This window comes from Sciurus carolinensis, chromosome 4, assembly GCF_902686445.1.
Source record: "Sciurus carolinensis chromosome 4, mSciCar1.2, whole genome shotgun sequence".
NCBI lineage: Eukaryota > Metazoa > Chordata > Mammalia > Rodentia > Sciuridae > Sciurus > Sciurus carolinensis.
The window spans coordinates 144,105,007-144,123,652 of record NC_062216.1 but is presented as its reverse complement, the minus strand read 5'-3'; positions in this window follow the sequence as shown (position 1 = coordinate 144,123,652).

Below are 18,646 nucleotides of genomic sequence, written 5' to 3'. Positions count from 1 at the left end.
GATAGCATTCTTTGCCATGTGACACATTATTTTACCTAACAAACTTAACCAGGATGTTTGGGGTAGAAGCCATGTTTGTCTTAAATTATTTGATTTTTGGGGATTAGGAGGGAATTATGATTGGCACTTTAAAAAGAACAGTAAACACACTTTTTCCTTATTTTCTCTTTTTTAGTAAATTCTATGATCCTTTCAGGATAATGATTTGTCTTCAAAAAGGAAGAAATAATGTCAAACAAAAAACTACTACTTTACATTCAATGATAGTCACTCTATATTTATAAAATAGTTGAAGGACAATGTAGGTTTTGTATTAGAATACTTACTGAAGTGAAAGTATTTATGTATTTTATGCAAGGTAATGCAATAAACTTAACAACAGACAGATCATCTATTAAGTACTAAAGAGATTTCACATTGTCTTAGTTTACTTCTATATAACATTAAACATTGAATCAAATATTAATAGGGCAATCTATTATTTATTAGTAAAGAAACTAGGGAAAGATATTGAATGTTGAGAAAAGCTGCCATTCATAGATATCTGATCATTCTTTACTTATTAGCTGCTGTTTGGGATGACCAGGCAATCATTCCTGAAATGAGAGAAAAGAGGGGAACAAGTTCATAACGGACAAACCCAAATGGATGAGTACCCAAATGAGAGGGATAGAAGGAAAAGAAAACAAAGCGTCAGCTACTTTGCAAGCTATGTGGATACAATCAAATAAGAAAAAGATGAAGAAAATTTCCTCAAGTTAAAATTTATAAATAAAAACACTCTCAACTGATAAAGTAATATGAACATCTGATATCTACTTTAGGTGAATTCTCTACCAATACCCTCAGAATTTTAGTTCCTCTATTTCTGGATCATTTTGTTAACATGTGGCTTTGTAAATGATAACAAAAGTATTTTGACCCTAGCAAGACATTAAAATTCACTTCTTGTACCAGCCAAAGTCTCTGTAGATATCCAGTAGTTGATTACTATTCCCCTTCAATATTCTTTTTTGGTTTACATGATATTGTACACTCTATATATCTGACCTTGATTTCATCTTCTCTTACTCAGCAAGGCAGGTATTCCCTGTAGTTTTATCCTCAGGACTCCTCTGTTTCCTTTTTATACATTTTTTCTTGATACTCCTATTCAATCATAGCCTCATCTAATATCTTTACCCATATCATTTCCAGATGTTAAAGTCAATTATCCTTGAATAGGTTGGCATGTTAGGTACTGGAGTTAAAGTCCCCAGTGATTTGCTTTCATTGATGAGTGATTTGGAAATAAAATGCTGAATTCCAGGCTATTTACCAATGTTCCAGTTTCTGTAATCATAGATTCTTGATATTATCTGGAGGCCATAGGTCAATTCTAAGATAATTTTATATTTAGAATTATTTGCAACATTTCTAACTGCCTATGGTATCTGACAGTGAGTTGATGAGAATTTTCTACCATCTGTATCAGTGTGCCAGATAATCTTCCATTTAGTTCTATTATTTAGCCTATTAGTAGATTAATGTTTAGCACTCTTTTATGAGCTATAGATGGCATGGTCAAAGGAATTGTGTACATATCTAGAACCTGTTAACCAAATAGTCCCTGGCATTGATAATAAATAGGAAGAGATAAATAGATAAATATAGGAACAGTGAGTAATACAGGGTTTTGTTTCTGTTTGTTTTAAATCTACATAAGAATTGATTCTAATCAAATAAATATCTGGGTCTTAATTGTTATGGATAACATGTTACAGAATTGTTAAATATTTTAGAATTCCAAATTCATTGTGTGGCTAGAACATTTTTCTCTGTTTGTCTCCTTATTCTGTGTCCTCCCTTCTCTATGTGACCCCGGTCTGTGATGTTGCAGATTGAATGTATTTGTTTACTACCAGTTCCTTTTTTTTTTTTTTTTTTAATTTCCTCTCTAGCTATCACTGAATATAAGACTGCTGGGAGTTTTTAATTTCATTTGAGACAGCAAAAGACATATCTGCATGATTAAAATGCCAGATATCTCTATAAGTGTTATCAATTATATTAATTAAGAGAAAAATTATAGTAAACTTTGCTCTAAGAAAGAAAAAAGAAAAGTATTGCCTTAAAGCATTTATTAGTACACACTTGTGCATAAGCTATTGCATTTCTCATAATTTAGCTCTATTTTATCCAATTTTAAAACAAAAAAGTTTAGATGACTTGGAGAAAATGTGATTTTAAGGAGAAATAATTGTGAAATTGCTTCATGTGACTACCACAAGTAGCTAGTTTGGTGTGAATTAAAATAAATTCCTCAGGCATACAGGCTGATTAAATAGAGAATTGACTGTTTTTAAATACACTCTAAAATGGGCAGTCCTTTACATTCTCTTACAAGGTACACAATCCAGAAAGGTTTTAAGCCATTTAGAAAAATGAAACTTAAATGTTCAACAGCATTTCTCCTAGCATTTAGAAAACTACAGTTTGAACTTATAATGATTAAAACTGTAAATCAGTAAAGAGATTATCCATGCATTACTTCATTTAATCCCCACTGAAATCCTGTGGGGGAAGGAGCATCAAATGACGCTTTGAATTTATTATAGATCTTCCCAAGATCACACAAATAGAATGAAGATACAGATTCAAAATCAGTTTATCTGGTTCATAGTATCACCTCCATCAATTCATTTATTTTTGAGCACCTGGTTAGTATTAGTGCCTTCTAAATATATCATAGAACAGGGACTTAGGGCATAAATCTAAATAGAACAATACTTTTATTTCCAATTGCTTTAAATGTGTCAGGTGAAGTAATTATTAGGTTATGAAATTTTTAGACAGTGACATCCAAAGTAAAAAAAAGTGTCCTGATAGTACCTAGGAAGGAGACATCAACATTTTGAAGGGGACACAAAGAAGATATCTAAGGGAGTGTTTTTTGATCTTCTTATAATTAGTTGGGTTTATGGAGATGAAAGACTGTTCCAGAAGAGAAGAGTGAGAGAAACAAAAGAAGTATTAGAGGTGAGAGTAATGTTGTTTACTATGTGAACTAGAAGATTCTAAATTGAAAAGTTTCCCCAGCCTTCCCAGGAACATCTGGAAATATCTGGAGATATATGTATATGTTGGAGGGGCAGCATTACCAAGAATTAGTCTATATGGGGCAAGATTTCATAGTAGGTACAGTCCAGTTCAGAGGGCAATTTTTCCCTTAAATTACAATCATGACCTCCTGAGGAATACAGAGAGTCTGAGAGAATATACCAAGACATGTGTGTACTCTTCTCAGGCACTGTTGACCACTAAATAGTTTGAAGCAGGGCCTGGACACATACGATTTCCATGTTATTATTATTAATTTTTCTGGTGCCGGGGCTAGAACCCAGGGTTTCATGCACATTAGGCAACTATTCTACCACTGAACTATATCCCCAGCTTAAGATTTCCACTTTAAAAAGATCCATCTAGGTGCTTTGTGGAGAAGAGATGAGAGTTCTAAAGTAGATAGTAGGACAAATGCTGGTTCCACCTTGCCCAGGCAGGTCTAGAAGAGTAATAGAGATTTCACCAGTGGTGAGAAAATTTTACTACATTGACTCTGTCCAGTGCAAAACAAAGATGCCAGCTTCTTTTGAGCACTGGGGACAAGAGGGTGTGAAGTGTGCTTGAAGAACAAACTTCAGTAACAGTCCTACGGAGGCTGGAGAAAAAGCCACTTAGGAGAAGAGTAATGTTCCTTTCCACAGGATTGGACAGCTTTACAATTTAGCTTCATTAAAAATATGCCTCAAATTTTTGATTAGTTTAAAGTCCTGAAGTTGAATTTCTGTTTTTAAAGCTGAAAGAAATCCTTATTGATTCACATGGGAGTACTCACTCATTCTGTATCTCACATCTGACACAAAGTCATTATAAGAGACAGGGGCTTTCAGTTTATATTTCAGTATTTTTTTAAGATTCTTTCATGGAACCAGATTTATTAATACCTTCTTTATTTCATCCATGCGTACAACCATCCATTCATCCATTTACTATTAATCAATAGAGATTCATCGTGAGCACTGGCTTCAGCATCAGATAGATACAAATCATGTTCAAAGTTTGCTCTTTAGAGGCAAATGTTTCTCAATATTTTTCTGAATATTTCTAAGAATAATTATACTATTTTGCTGTTTGTGCTTCCTTTAAAACTTATCCACACTAGGAACTTAGGTCTACTATATTGTAAAGTTTAGCCTCCAAAATCAGAAGTAGAAATTTAAAGCATAGATTATATTCATAGATGTATGTGAATATCTTCTGAAATTGGTACTACATTTATACCAAATTTGTCTTTAGTTCTTCAAAATACTGTGATTGCACCAAAATAGGAGATTTCCTCATTTTCCAGATGCAAACTGCTTCATTTACATGACCATTTGGAATCTGAATATACATGCCTCTCTGTAAAATTTAGTTATTCCAGACATTCTATGCCATTTTAAAAGATGAAATGCTTTTCAATAGCTGACAAGAGTCTTTAATTTTTTTTTTTTTACACAGGTGTAACACAGGTGGTACGCCCTTTCCTCTCTGCCCCATAGGGTGTAGCTCTAACTACCCTCTAGGGAAGAGAAGGTTGGGTGAACAGCCTTACTATTTCTCCAGTTCAGTAATTACCTGCAGATATTCTCTTCACTGCCCAGGATTTCTTAAGGTCATTCACAGTGGGCTTCCATCATGATTCTTCTTTCTCAAGTCACTTCAGTCCTTTTCTCAAACCTAAACCCAATATAAAGTATTAAGTCTTCTTTTTTTTATTTTTAGGGTTCAGGTCACTGGTATGAAATTGTTTATATTCTGGTGGTGAAATCTCAGATATGGTGATCTGGCATAGCTACTTTTATGTAGTGGCACACATGGAGAAATTTTTAATACATTGAATTTCAGAGTGAATTCTACAAAGACACATCCTCACCCAGACTTACAGTTCTGGAACTCTGACGTTGTTCTGCTGTGCATGTCCTGGCTTTCATTACAAAGCTACCTCAAAATAGTAAAAAGTGAATGATGGAATATCACAAAGTCCTTCATTTTGAGAAGCATTGAGAGCTGTTAGGTTATTAAGCACCACAGGTTGCCTCTGCCCATTAAATCATTTCAGGAAGGGGCAGAATTACCTGTGTATTTTAGATAAACAAAAAATGTTCTTTGAACCTGGTTGGGGTGAAATATACGTAATTATTTGGGAAAGTTTTTTGATTTCTTTTGAAACACTGACTAGGTATGATAAATATACCACCTTTACCCCTCTAGATCTTCTTCTGACCCTGCCTCACGTGTCCTGGTGCCACAGGACCCATCTTTAAAGACTTTATCCATGATCTTTGCTTTATCCTCAGCATCCTACTGGGTCTAATTAATGGAAGCCATGGTCAGGATAGGTGTGGTCGGTCGAGTGGAGCCTGTGATAGTCTCCCTGCCAGTCATGAATGAGCCTTTGCTGAGTTCGTGCACACAGTCCGCAGTTCCTGTGCAGCAGTCCTGTCTTAGAGGTGCATCTCTAGCACCAAAGGCAGCCTACTCTGAGTTTCAGTACCTGTTCTGCCCACTGCTTCCTTAGGCCAAATGATATTAATGGCTCTCTGTTGTTGCTAAACTCAGGGTGCTTCAATATGCCTAGATGGTTTTCTGGGAATCTGCCCTCAAATTTATAAGTTGCCCCTGAATTAATTTCTCCTGAATTACTACATTTGAATGTACTACATTTCCTGCTGTAACCCTGACTGACACCCACATTCATTCTAATTCATACTTAATAACTACTTAATTGAGTTAACAATAAAAGAGGGCCACACTTAACCATGAAAAATAGAAGTGAATCCAATTTTACAACTGCCAAATTTCAAATGAATGACTAGTATCCCAGAAGTGAAATGTCTTACTAGTAGTTCTGCAGGAATGGAAGAAAGAATGTGTATCTGGGATAGATATTTGATTACTAAAGTTTATGAGCCTGGAAAAATCTGGGCTTATTTTAACATTCTATAAAATTATGGAAATGTATTGATTATTTTTATCTGTTCCTCCATCCCTGTGAGCCTTTATTTTATACTATCATGCTAATTAGAAAAGAAGAAAGTTAAGAGACTCAGAAATCCATCATAGAAGTAAAATGTATGTGAAACCTGAGATGGGTTATGTTGTGCCAAGTTTTCCCAAGCATTCACATCAAGTGTAAAGTAGTGCCTTCAAGGGAAAACTTATCTTCCTATGAGATATATTACTTCTTCAAACATATAGTGCATTTATAAAATTATTAAATCACTGAAATATGTTGCTATTTAAGGCAATATGTAATAGAAAATACATTTTCTTTGTTCATAACATATGTATAATGTTAAAAACTTTCAGAAATTTTTACAATTTGACTATTTTCTTAGTTCTTTGTGAAGAACTGTTTGCTTTAACTCTACAGTACCCATGGTATCTTAATGGAAGTCAGAAAGCTATGTGGGGATAACATCTAAATTAATTGTTTGTGTATGTGTGTGTACACATATTTTCCTGGACTAATGTGGTTCTATTTTTTTTTAGGAAAATTAAGAGGTAAAATGTTATGCCTTTCTGTCTTTGAGACATTCTAAAAACATCTTTAAAGTTTTATAGGTTTAATCTCAATTCATCACCTGTGAACATTATTTAATTAACATGGAAGACTCACAACTTTTTTTATCTATCATGTTACTTGCTTAAGTTGGTACTCTCTTCCAGTATTTCTTATGTGTACCCGTTTGCCTGCTAAGGAGTGTTAGTCCATTTTCTGCTGGGATATTCTGTGGGTTGGCTAATTTTACCCAGAAAAAACAGGGATAAAATGGATCACAGGCTTAGGGTCTGTGTAATCACTCTTGTAACCTAAGAATGGCTAATTAGGGCATGTTGTACTCATGGAACAAGGCGGAGTAAGAAGCACATAATGCCAATTCTGTTAGGGTATCAACCCTGACATGTCATTTGTCACCTTTCCACTGGTTAAAGTAAGTCGTAAAATTTAGCATTAATGATTTATGGAAGTACACTGAACTTGACAGGAGGCACTTGGAGAGAAGAAAAAATATTGACATATAATACAATTTACAAAATAGGTCTATCTTGCAAAGACACTGTGCACACAGTTGGTTTTAGTTATTCAACCAATATTTATTATGCTTCAGTAGGTTTCAGGAATTAATACCAAAGCAAGTATAGTTTGAGGTAAATGATATATAAACCATTAATAATCTTAAGCCCCAAAGGAGATGTAAGAACACAACACAGATAAAAGTAAATTCAAGATGAATACATGAAATGACTCAAAAGAACCATAAACTACCTGTTCTTGATTAATTATCAATATAATTACAAATGGATAAACCTTATGAAAATAAACATTCCAAATGAGGGGAGGAGTGAGGGTCGAGGAAGGAAAGATAGTGTAATGAGACAAACATCATTACCTTCTGTACATGTATGATTTACACAAGTTGTGTGATTCTATATCGTGTACAACCAAAGAAATGAAAAGTTGTACCCTGTTTGTGTACAATGAATCAAAATACAATCTGTAAAGTCAAAAATAAATATCCAAAGATATGACAATGATCTTATTCAAATGGAATATAGGAAGCATTTTTGGAAGCTGTTATACGTGTTTACTTTTAAATATTTGCTTGAAATTTTTGAAAGTATTAAATAAGCCCTTATTAATGACAGTTTTCTATTATATTTAGTGATTGAAAGGGACGTTCTATTTAAAGGTAGCATTTCAGGTTTGGAAGAGTCCTTAGATGATATGAGAATCTCACATAGTTATGTAGGAAGAAGAGGAAAATGATTCATTGCGCACAAGCCAAACTATTCTTCTATTATATTTTGCAATCTTCAAGGATACCTTCTAGGGTTAGAGTCAGAGACTGCTCCTGGGTAGTCTTTGTATTCTGATTTAAAAGTATGTTACTTCTTGTCAGTTTTATAAAAAGGGTCTATGCATTATTTACACTTTTAATATATAAAATTGCACAAAACAAATGTCTTGGTTTCACTATTTTAACCTTAACACTTCCAAGACATCACAGGAAACTTCAGGTACTCTTTAGGAAATTAATCCCAAAAAAGTTGATTATCAATTCAACATTCATTTTCATGATTTCATGAAAACTTTGCGACATTTAAAAAATTTAGTTATTAAGATAAAATTAATCAATATAATCATATGTATTCCACAGGGACAACATGATGTTTTAAAAAGTATATACACTGTAGAATTGGGAGTTTCATGAAAGTAATTTTATTATGCTCACAGAAAATTAAAGGTTAAAAGATCTAAGCTGTCTTACAATATTCTGAAATAAAATTGACTCTTTTGTTCTCATGAAAGATAGCATAGCTTTCAATATGACTGAAAAGAATTTGGAAAAGTATTAAGATAATGAAGGGTTCTTATTAAAATGAAAGTGAACATTTTGCTTCAAATACCTTTATGATTTTGAAAATAATGCTTATGAATTAGCAATAGTTATGAACTTGAGGGTAAAAGTGATATTTCTCAGTGTCCCTAGAAAAGCATTTTAGCTATGGGTAGCTATTAAGGAACATTAAGTTATGAAAAGACTTTCAATTAAGGGGAAAAGTATATAATTACTTATGTGTGTTATATTTTAGGCTATAAATATATATTTGTATATATATTTTAGAATTTACATGTACAAGTATATATAGTACTTGTATATTACTTATGTATTTTTATCATAAGTAACTTAGACTGAAAATGATTTGGAAGTTATTGCAGAAGTATACATAAAGTCACATATATGAACATAAAAATTTAAATTTAGAGTTAAATAAAAATGTATTTGATTTTGCAAGTTTCCTCTAACTGAGGATAAAATATAGGCATAGTTATAACTTCACTTTCTGAGGACAAATACAATGATTTTTCAATCTCTGCTTTACATTTAAGTTTATAACACTTTTATATTACTTATTTTTATCTTAATTTTAACATAGAATTTTTTTGTCTACAAAGGGGCAGTGCTTACTAGGCATCCAGTAACTTCCTTATGCTTTATATCTTGAAAGGATTATAAGACAAATTTGAGCAAAATTTTTTGATTTTTTTTTCTACTTCAGTTCTATTTAGTAAATTTTATGATGCAAGAATCCTGCAATGCTTTATGTTAATCTCTTAATTTTTGGAAATGAGTACCTTAAGGATCAGCTAATTTTGTGGCAGACATGAAATTCAACTCCAAATTCCTAATTAATAAGTTCAGTTTTGCACTATTAATTTGTTTCACAATTGAAACACTTAAAAATATGTGTCAGATCCTTAGCACCATTTCCATTGATTATAACAATCTTATATTTTATTGATAGAGACTTTGAGTCCTAAAAATAATAATATAATTGAAAAACATACTTCATGTAGAAGTTCGATGAATGTAAATTGAACTTTATACTTGAGATTGATTATAAAATGGAAGAAGTGATGCTATGCATCTAATAAATATTTATTGAGTACCTACTACATGTATTGGCTGTATAGCTCCATTAGCATAAAATGGGGGAAAATTCCCACTTTCATGAACACTTTTATTCTGGTGGGGAAATGGAAAATAAACAAGAAACAAAGTAAAATGTATGCCATATATTAAATTGTGACAAGTACTCCAGAAAAATGCAGATAGGAGGATATTAAGTGGAAGAGATGGGAACAAAATTTTAGTGAGGATGTGATAGGCTGGAATGTCTCATAAAAAATGACTCTTTAAAAAAGAAAAGATCTGAAGGAAACACAAATATGTTTGGAAAAAGCATCCCAGAAAAGGGTACTTAGAGCAAAGATTTAAGGTGGGTATGTGGTTTGCAGTTTTGAAAATTTGGAGGAGCGGCAGAGATTGAGAAGGGTTGTGGTAGGTTAAGTTCTGTAAGGACAGGGAGTCAGATCATAAGTGGTTTGACAAAAGAAGACTGCAACATCATTTTAAGAATGAAACAATGATTGATTGAAGTCTTCCTAGTGGAGGAGTATTGTGATCCGTCCTGAGTATTTCCAGGATCACTCGGTCTCCTCATATAAAGTAGACTGAAAGGTAGAAGCAAGATATGGGAGGAAGCAGGGACATAGGTGGAAGGTTATTCCAAAATCTAGGCAAGAACTGATATTTGTGTGCAAACAAAAATGACTAAGATAATAGAACTTCAAATAGGGTTTCCTGATAAAAAGTATGTGTGTTGTGAGAGGGAAATACTAAAAGAAGGATCAATTATTTTATAACTAGACAACTGAAAGGAAAAAAAATCATTGTGTTGGAGACACAGGAGGGATAGATTTTAGGGGAGGTGTAAAGGTCTTAGTTTCTGATCTGTTACATTTGATATGTCTGAATTAGATAGCTGGATAAATGAGTCTAGAACGCAGGAAGAATTAGTAGTTGAGACATAAACATCAGAGGAGGCATGGGATTTAAGTCTTTAACACAAGAAAAGATTAGAGGAATTCATATAGAGGTACAGTTCAAAGTCTGAATCTCATGGTAGTATACTCTCTAGGTATTTGTTAGATGGTTTCTTTAAAACAAGACTGAAGATAAATGGTCAATGAAATAGAAGAAAAACCAGACCTGTGTGTTCTTAGGAGAGGGGCTAAGAGATGGCATATTTTAAGTTGGATAGAATGATTAATGGGGCCAACTGCTTCTGATGGGTCAAAAAGGGAAAGAATTGAGAAGTGAACTTTGGAATTAGCAATGTGGAAACCAATCTCCAAAACAAAGGAAGCAGTTTTTGTGGAGTCATAGGGATAAGAATTTAGTGAGTTGAAGAGAAAATGGAAAGAAAAAAATTTAATGAATCAAATACAGACAGCTAGTTTAATAATTTTTACTGTATGGATAGAAGAGAAATGAAGTCATACCTGGAAGGTAAAGTGAGGTCAAAATAATTTATTTTTATAGGTTTCACAGCATATTGTTTTAATACTGATGGCCATGATCCAGTTGATAGGAAATATTTGAGAATTTAAGAGACAGATGGAAATATTACTAGAGCAATGTCCTTGAGAGAGGAGAGAAAAAGTGACAGGCTCAGGTACACATGGAAGGACTTGGAGTGTAGTCCATCCTATATCAGAAGATAACTTAGCATTCAAAGGTGGACACAAAAAGGGGCAGATGGTAGAATTGCTTTTATTTATTTATCTATCATCTATCTATCTATTTATTTATTTATTTATTGGTATTGGGGATTGAACCCAGGGGCCCTTAAGCACTGAGCCACATCCCCAGACTTTTTTTTTTTATTTTTTATTTTGAGATGGGGTCTCTCTAACTTGCTCAGGGCCTCGCTACATGCTGAGGCTTGCTTTCCACTTGAGATCCTCCTGCCTCAGCCTCCAGAGTTGCTGGGATTACTGGAGGGCACCGCTGCAGCTGGCTAAAATTTCTCTTTGAATGCTGTGTTTTCTTCTGTAAAATATAAACACAATGTCATCAACTGAGAATAGAAGAATCTTGAAGCAAGATTACACAGTGCAAAATAGTCCGGTAGTACATTAAAAAGAGTGAATGGTCTAGGGAAATATAATGAGCTAGTGCACATGAATTTAAAGCAAATCCAGTTCTAGTAGTTTAGAATTCCCTCTCTCCTGCAATACTGGTGATGTAGATGCACAGTATGAGGATAACTGGATTAACCATGGTGGTTGTTTAGTTCAGAAAGTACTTACATATGATAGGAATCAAAGAAGTTGTTTCATTTACAGGAGGGACTTTATAATACTTATCAATGAAATTTGAGCTGGAAAATGAGGGAAGTGTGGATGTTAAGTGAGGAATGCAAGATAAATATATGTAGTAAAGTCTCAGTGGCTTCAAAAGATAATTGAAATCAGGTTCCTATGTATAGCAGTGACTGGAAGCAAAGAAAATTGTAGCATGACATGTTTGAAATGGAGTTTTTGATGAAAAAAAGTCTGGGTGTAATCGCAGAAGTTGGTTTCAATGTTCAGATGGGTACCACTCATTGAGTGGAATGGAGGGGCCAGGTCTTTGACTTTGAACTCATTACCACAAAACTAGTGTTGGAGGTAGTCACAATGAATCAGGAGCAAAAATTCTCAAAGAGAATAGGCCATCTTAGGGGAAGATCTTTCCGAGGGGAGTGCTCTAATTCATATCTGGAAGATTCCCCAAAGACCACATGCTACAGCTTTGGTCCCCAGGTTGGGGCTGTTGGGAGGCTGTAGAACTTTTGAGAGTAGGCCCAGAGAGGGGTCTTAGACCACTGAGGGTGTTCCCTCAAAGGGATGGTGGAACCTCAGCCCCTTCCTCTCCATTTTTTTCACTCTCTGGCCTTGGAACAAATAGCTGCTCTCTACCTCACACTTCCTCCATGATGTACACCTTGCCACAGGCCTAAAAGCAATGAGATCCTTCCAGCATGAACTTCACCTCCAAAAGTATGAGACAAAATAAATATTTTCTATTTATAAACTGATTAGCTCAAGTATTTGTTATAGTGACTGAACACCAACACAAGAAGAGAGATTTAATTGTTTAAAACAAGATGACCGAAGGGCCACTTTGAGGCTCAAACTTATGAAGTATTCAGAAGAAATGATCAGTAGGAAATAAATAGGTGTGAGTAAGACAAGGATCATGAGATAAATACTGAAGGAAGATATTAAAGATAGAGTCAAATTTTCTAATATCTGAATTGGAAGGAAAAGAAAATAGAGATGATGAGTGGATAGACTTTGGGTTTCAGAGTAGACCTTGGAATAGAAGTACTTTCAGAGATGATATAATCTAAGTTATATCCCAAAGTCTCTGAACAATATAACTAACACTGATTCAGTCTCTTTTTAAAATATTTCCTACAATTGGCTCCTTCCAAGGCTGCACATTCCAAAAATGAGACATTTTTCTATGTTCAAAAACACTTCCATTTATCCTACAGTCCACCAAAAGTCTGTACACCACTGGCTCTTCCTGAGTATGAGTCTCCCTTCCTTTCTGTGGCTATGCTTTTTACCACCACATTGAAATTGTCTGGCTTCCTTGCCTTTTCCTTTCTGATGATGTATATTTACAAATCCCGTAGGTATTGATTCAGATCATTGATAATTTCTCTCAGCTGACCACCTTAACAGCCACCACCAGCACAAGCAACTTCAGAAACCGGACGCCCATACTCCTTACTCCCTATCACACTACTTCCACATTTTCCCTCCATGCCCTCCTCTGTTGTATCACATTTACTATCACTCTTGAAAGTTTTCTGGACTCCCTGGTTCTAATCTTATACTACTGGTCAGGACTGAAACTCTGGAGAACGCTTTCTTTACTTTACCCAATGACTAAACCCTGAACAGGAAAATGGAGTCACAAATATTTTCCTCTTCACCAGATTCCTTGTGGACTTTACAGATACACACAAGAAACTAAGTTTCCTTGGCAAGTTTACATTGAAATCACATTTATCTGCTCTACTTGAATCTTTTTTTTACTTCTTTAATCCCTCTACTAACCTCAATGCATGATTTCACTTCTTATAAGAGTGAGTATATGCTGAACGAGGTGGTGCATACCTGTGATCCCAGTGACTTGGGAGGCAGAGGCAGGAGGATTACAAGTTCAAAGTCAGCCTCAGCAACTGTGAGATGCTAAGCAACTCAGTGAGACCCTGTCTCTAAATAAAATACAAAATAGGGTTGGGGATGTGGTTCAGTGATTGAGTGCCTCTCAGTTCAATCTCCAGTAAACCATCTACTCCCCCACCCCAAAAAAAAGAGTGACTACATCAGATTATAACAATAGAACTTTATCTTTTTGCCACTGGGTCTAAGAATTGACCTGTTTTCTTACCATTCATAGGAGTCAGTTCTGGGGACTAAGAAGTCCTTAGTTAATGGACCAGTGGATCTAACGTCTGATAAGGACACTGGCTTTCAGGTGGTTATCTTTTTCTTATGAACTCACAGGGTGCAGAGCAGAAAGAGGAAAGCAAGGTCACTTGGGACCCCTAAACATAGGGCCACCAATCCTACTCATGAGGGTTCCACTGTTATGACTTAATGACATCACAAATATCCCTCTTATAAGGCCAGCACATTGGGGTTAGGGTTTCAACATATGAATTAAGTAGGGGGACACATAAATATTCATTCCATAGCACAACTCCTTCCCTTTACCATGAATGAAGCACTCCTCCAATCTGGCCACTTCACCTGTACTTCCCTGTTTCCACTGCTTCTCAAGCTCTTTTATTCTCTCCTGAATCTTCAGCATCTTGTTTCTACTTCTTACTTCCTGGGGTCATTCAAACATGACGAGTGTCACAATCCAAAGCAAAACAAGTCTTCTCCTGACCCCATATCTTCCTTTAGTTAATGCTTCAGTTTTCTATTTTTTATATCTCTCTATAACCAAGTTTTAAAGGGAGTTTGTATGTTTTCTTTTTTACATTTATTACTTTAACTCTCTCACCTTCCATCTACTTGTCCACCCTTACCATCCTAGGGTTCTGCTCCCAGTGTCACCAGGGGGTGACCTGCTGCTAAATTCAAGATGTTCCCATCCTGCTTTAGTTCCCCACTGTACACAATGGACCACTACTTCCCTCTTAAAAGACTGTCTTTTTGATCTTCCAATGTGGAATTCTAAAATTGAAGCAAACAAAACATGTAATTGTTTATTTATTTCTTTATAGCCACTGTTAGATTCTGATGGAGATTGTATTCTACTTGGTAGGAGAAAAAATTAACTGAATCAATTCTAAGTAGTGAGTTTCTTTGAAATATTCTCAGGAAGTATAGGTTTTAATTCACTTAATTCAAAATCTCTCTTCTATCATTCTTCATTTCTTCCTGAATCAGTTTAATTTCTGGAAAATTCACATAGTACAGTAGTATCAGATGGCGAGGCATCTGCGTTTCAGCCTTCCTTTGTCCAACATCGGCTTCTGCAATGTGCAATCATGTCACATACACCTGCCATGTTGGCATCTGGTGTGGTTTTTGTATTCCCACCTGATTTCTTGACATACATTCTACACTGATCTTTGTTATAATTTCCTCTCATCATGTTACCACAGACCCCCTTCAACATCTGCCTTCTTTCTGCCCCTTAGCCAAGTGTCTTCTCAGAGGCAAAAGGAAATCCGTTGTTCTCTATCCTTACTCAAGGATCCCAGGGGACCTGCTTGGTGGGGAATTAACTGCAGGAAAGATGCCTGTGTCCTTTCCTCTCTATCACCACACACTCATCTCAGTCCTTTTACTATCTTTTCACTGGGTTACTAAGAAATCCTAAGAGAATATTTCTTTCTACCGTTCCAGAAAGGATTAAGGGAAAAATACATCTTTGATTCTTGGATCACTAAACAGCTGTGTGGGTTCCATCAGCATCCCTTGTCCTCTTCACTAACCTAACAGAAGACTACATGATGAATAGAAATTCTCTTTAGGTTCCACAGGTTCTAAGTTTTTTCTTTAATGTATTTTTTTCAATCACTCTCCGTACCAGAGACAATAATTATCCTTTTATTCTAATAAGAAGTAAGAGTGATTTAATTTTTCCATTCTTCCAATTCTGTGTCTATTATACCAGTAACATAGGTTTCATTAAAATAAGATCCAAAGATTTGGTATCTCTGCCCTTAGGTCTCTACTTTCACTTCATTACAGCTTGCTGGGCTTAGAAAAAAAAGGACCACAAGTTAACATTAGAAGATATTTGATGATTAAAAGGAGAAAGTTATATTTCTGTAGTATGACAAAATGATTAATCTGCCCATCTTTTTGGTTGGAGAAAAAACTATAAATGTTGAATATATTAAAACATTTAAATGCACTGATGAGCAAAATAGAAAGTAAAGAATACTCTGAGGCAAAATTAAATGAAAGAATAAAATGAAAAATGATAAGCAGAATACTGATACTAGCTTCCACCTTGAGGGCAATTGCAAAATCTAGTGAACTTGAGTCTTAGCTTTCATAGATTTGCAGAATATAGGGAATGAGAAGAAAAGTCCAGTTGTGGCTTAAATTAAGAAGTATAATTCCATCATAAAATTAGGTCCACTAAATAGGCTAGACTCTCAAATAGATATAAATCGGAAATAAATGTTCACTCCTAAGAGTTTTACAGGAGGATATTCCTGCCTAAATGAAGGAGGGAAACTAATCCTTCTAGCTAAAACCAGCCTTTATGTTGAATTCTATCCTGACTTGATTTTTGCTGTGAAAAAAATCATCAATGCATATCACAGTTTAAACTGCTTCTAGGTTGGTATAGGCTCCACGGACCTGGAAGAAGACAACTGCAGGTTTGCTGTGGAAGAACTTGTCTGAAGACCATGCTGCAAACTGTTCCCATAATCATAATCTTAAGAAATACAAGTACATAATAAAAGCACAAAACTTTTAAGGAAATAAGAAACTACCAGTTGGAGTCTCCAAAAATAAGTCACAGAATATCATGATACATAAAACATACTGCATAGGTTGCATAAATAAATGAAGGTTCTCAAAGAAATTCTTTTTAAATCAAGGAATAATATTAAAGAGATCAAGAGGATTTGAGATAAGACTCAAGAGAATGCCGTGATATTGAAAACTACTGTTTAAAGTCAAGGTCCCTGGAAACAGATTCTGAGAGATTTGCATGCAGGAAGTTTGTTTAGGTTTATTCTTGGAGAAAAACATCTCTAAGAAAGAAAGCAAAAGCTGGACTGGGCAGAAAGCAAGGGAGATGTAGTTGCAATAGAAGGCTCAACTGATTATATCATGAATTTTAGTGCTAATTACTCCAAAAATTACTACTAAAAAACAGTTTTTGTTTGTTTGTTTGTTTGTTTTGTATCCTGTCTATTACACAGAAGAGTTACCACTCCCCAGACTGAATATAATGGCTCTAAGGGTAAAATGAAAGAAAATTCTTTAAGAACAGTAAGAAAATTCTTTAAGAACTATTACATATTGTACAAAAACAAATTATTTTGATTATCTACACAAAGAACAAAAGACGAGCCCCATTAAATCTTATTAAAATACAAAGACATTCTTCATAGAATTAGAAAAAGCAATCAGGAAATTCACTTGGAAAAATAAGAGACCCAGAATAGCCAAAGCAATCCTTAGCAAAAAGAGTGAAGCAGGAGGCATCACAATACCAGACATTAAACTATACTAAAGAGCAACAGTAACGAAAATAGCATGGTATTGGCACCAAAACAGACATGTGCACCAATGGTACAAAATAGAAAACACAGACAAAAACCCACATAAATATGGTTATGTAATACCAGAGGTGCCAAAAACATACATTAAGGAAAAGATAGCTTCTTCAACAAATGGTACTGGGAAAACTGGAAATCCATATCTAACAAAATGAAATTAAACCTCTATCTCTCACCCTGCCCAAAAATCAAGTCAAAGTGGATCAAGGATAGGCACTAGGACAGAGACCCAGTGCCTAAAAGAAGAAAAAGTTGACCCAGATCTTTATCTTAGGACCTGGCTTCCTTAGCAAGACTCCTAAAGCACAAGAAGTAAAATTAAGAATCAATATATGGGATGGATTCAAACTAAAAAACTTCTTCTCAGCAAAGGAAACAATCAATAATGTGAAGAAAGAGCCTAGATAATGGGAGAAAATCTTCACCACACACACCTCAGAGAGAGAGCACTGATCTCCAGGATATATAAAGAGCGCAAAAAACTTAACACCAAAAAAAAAAAAAACAACAAACAAACAAACAAACAAACAAAACAAATAATCCAACAATAAATGGGCCAAGGAACTGAACAAATGCTTCACAGAAGAAGAAATACAATCAATCAACAAACACATAGAAAAATGTTCAACATCTTTAACAATTAGAAAAATGCAAATCAAAACTACACTGAGATTCCATTTCACTCCAATCAGAAGGGCAATTATCAAGAATACAAGCAACAATAATGTTGGCACAAGGATGTGGGGGAAAAAGGTACACTCATACATTGCTGGTGGGACTGCAGATTGATGCAACCACTATAGAAAGCAGAATGAATATTCCTCAGAAACCTTGGAACAGAACAGATAGTCAGACACTATTCCTCTTCTCAGTTTTTACCCAAAGGACTTAAAATTAGCATACTGCAGTGATGCAGCCACATCAATGCTTATAACAGCCCTTCAATAGACAAATGACTAAAGAAAATGTGGTACATATACAAAATGGAATACTAATTGCCTTAAAGAAGAATGAAATTATGACATTTGCTGGTAAACAGAAGAACTAGAGAATATTGTGCTAAGTGAAATAAGCCAATCCCAAAAAACCAAAGGTCAAATGTTTTCTCTGATAAGTGGATGCTTATCCATATTGAGGAGGGGTAGGGAAGAATGAAGGAACTTTGGACTGTGCAGAGGGGAGAGGTGGGGCAGTGGGGAAGGGAAGGATAGTAGAATGAGACAGACATTATTACCCTTTATACATGTATGATTACACTACTAGTGTGACTCAGCCCCAGAGGAATGATAAGATATGCTCCATTTGTGTTCAATGTGTCAAAATGCATTCTACTGCCATGTATAACCAATTAGAACAAATTTTAAATTTGTTAAAAAAATAACTACTAAAT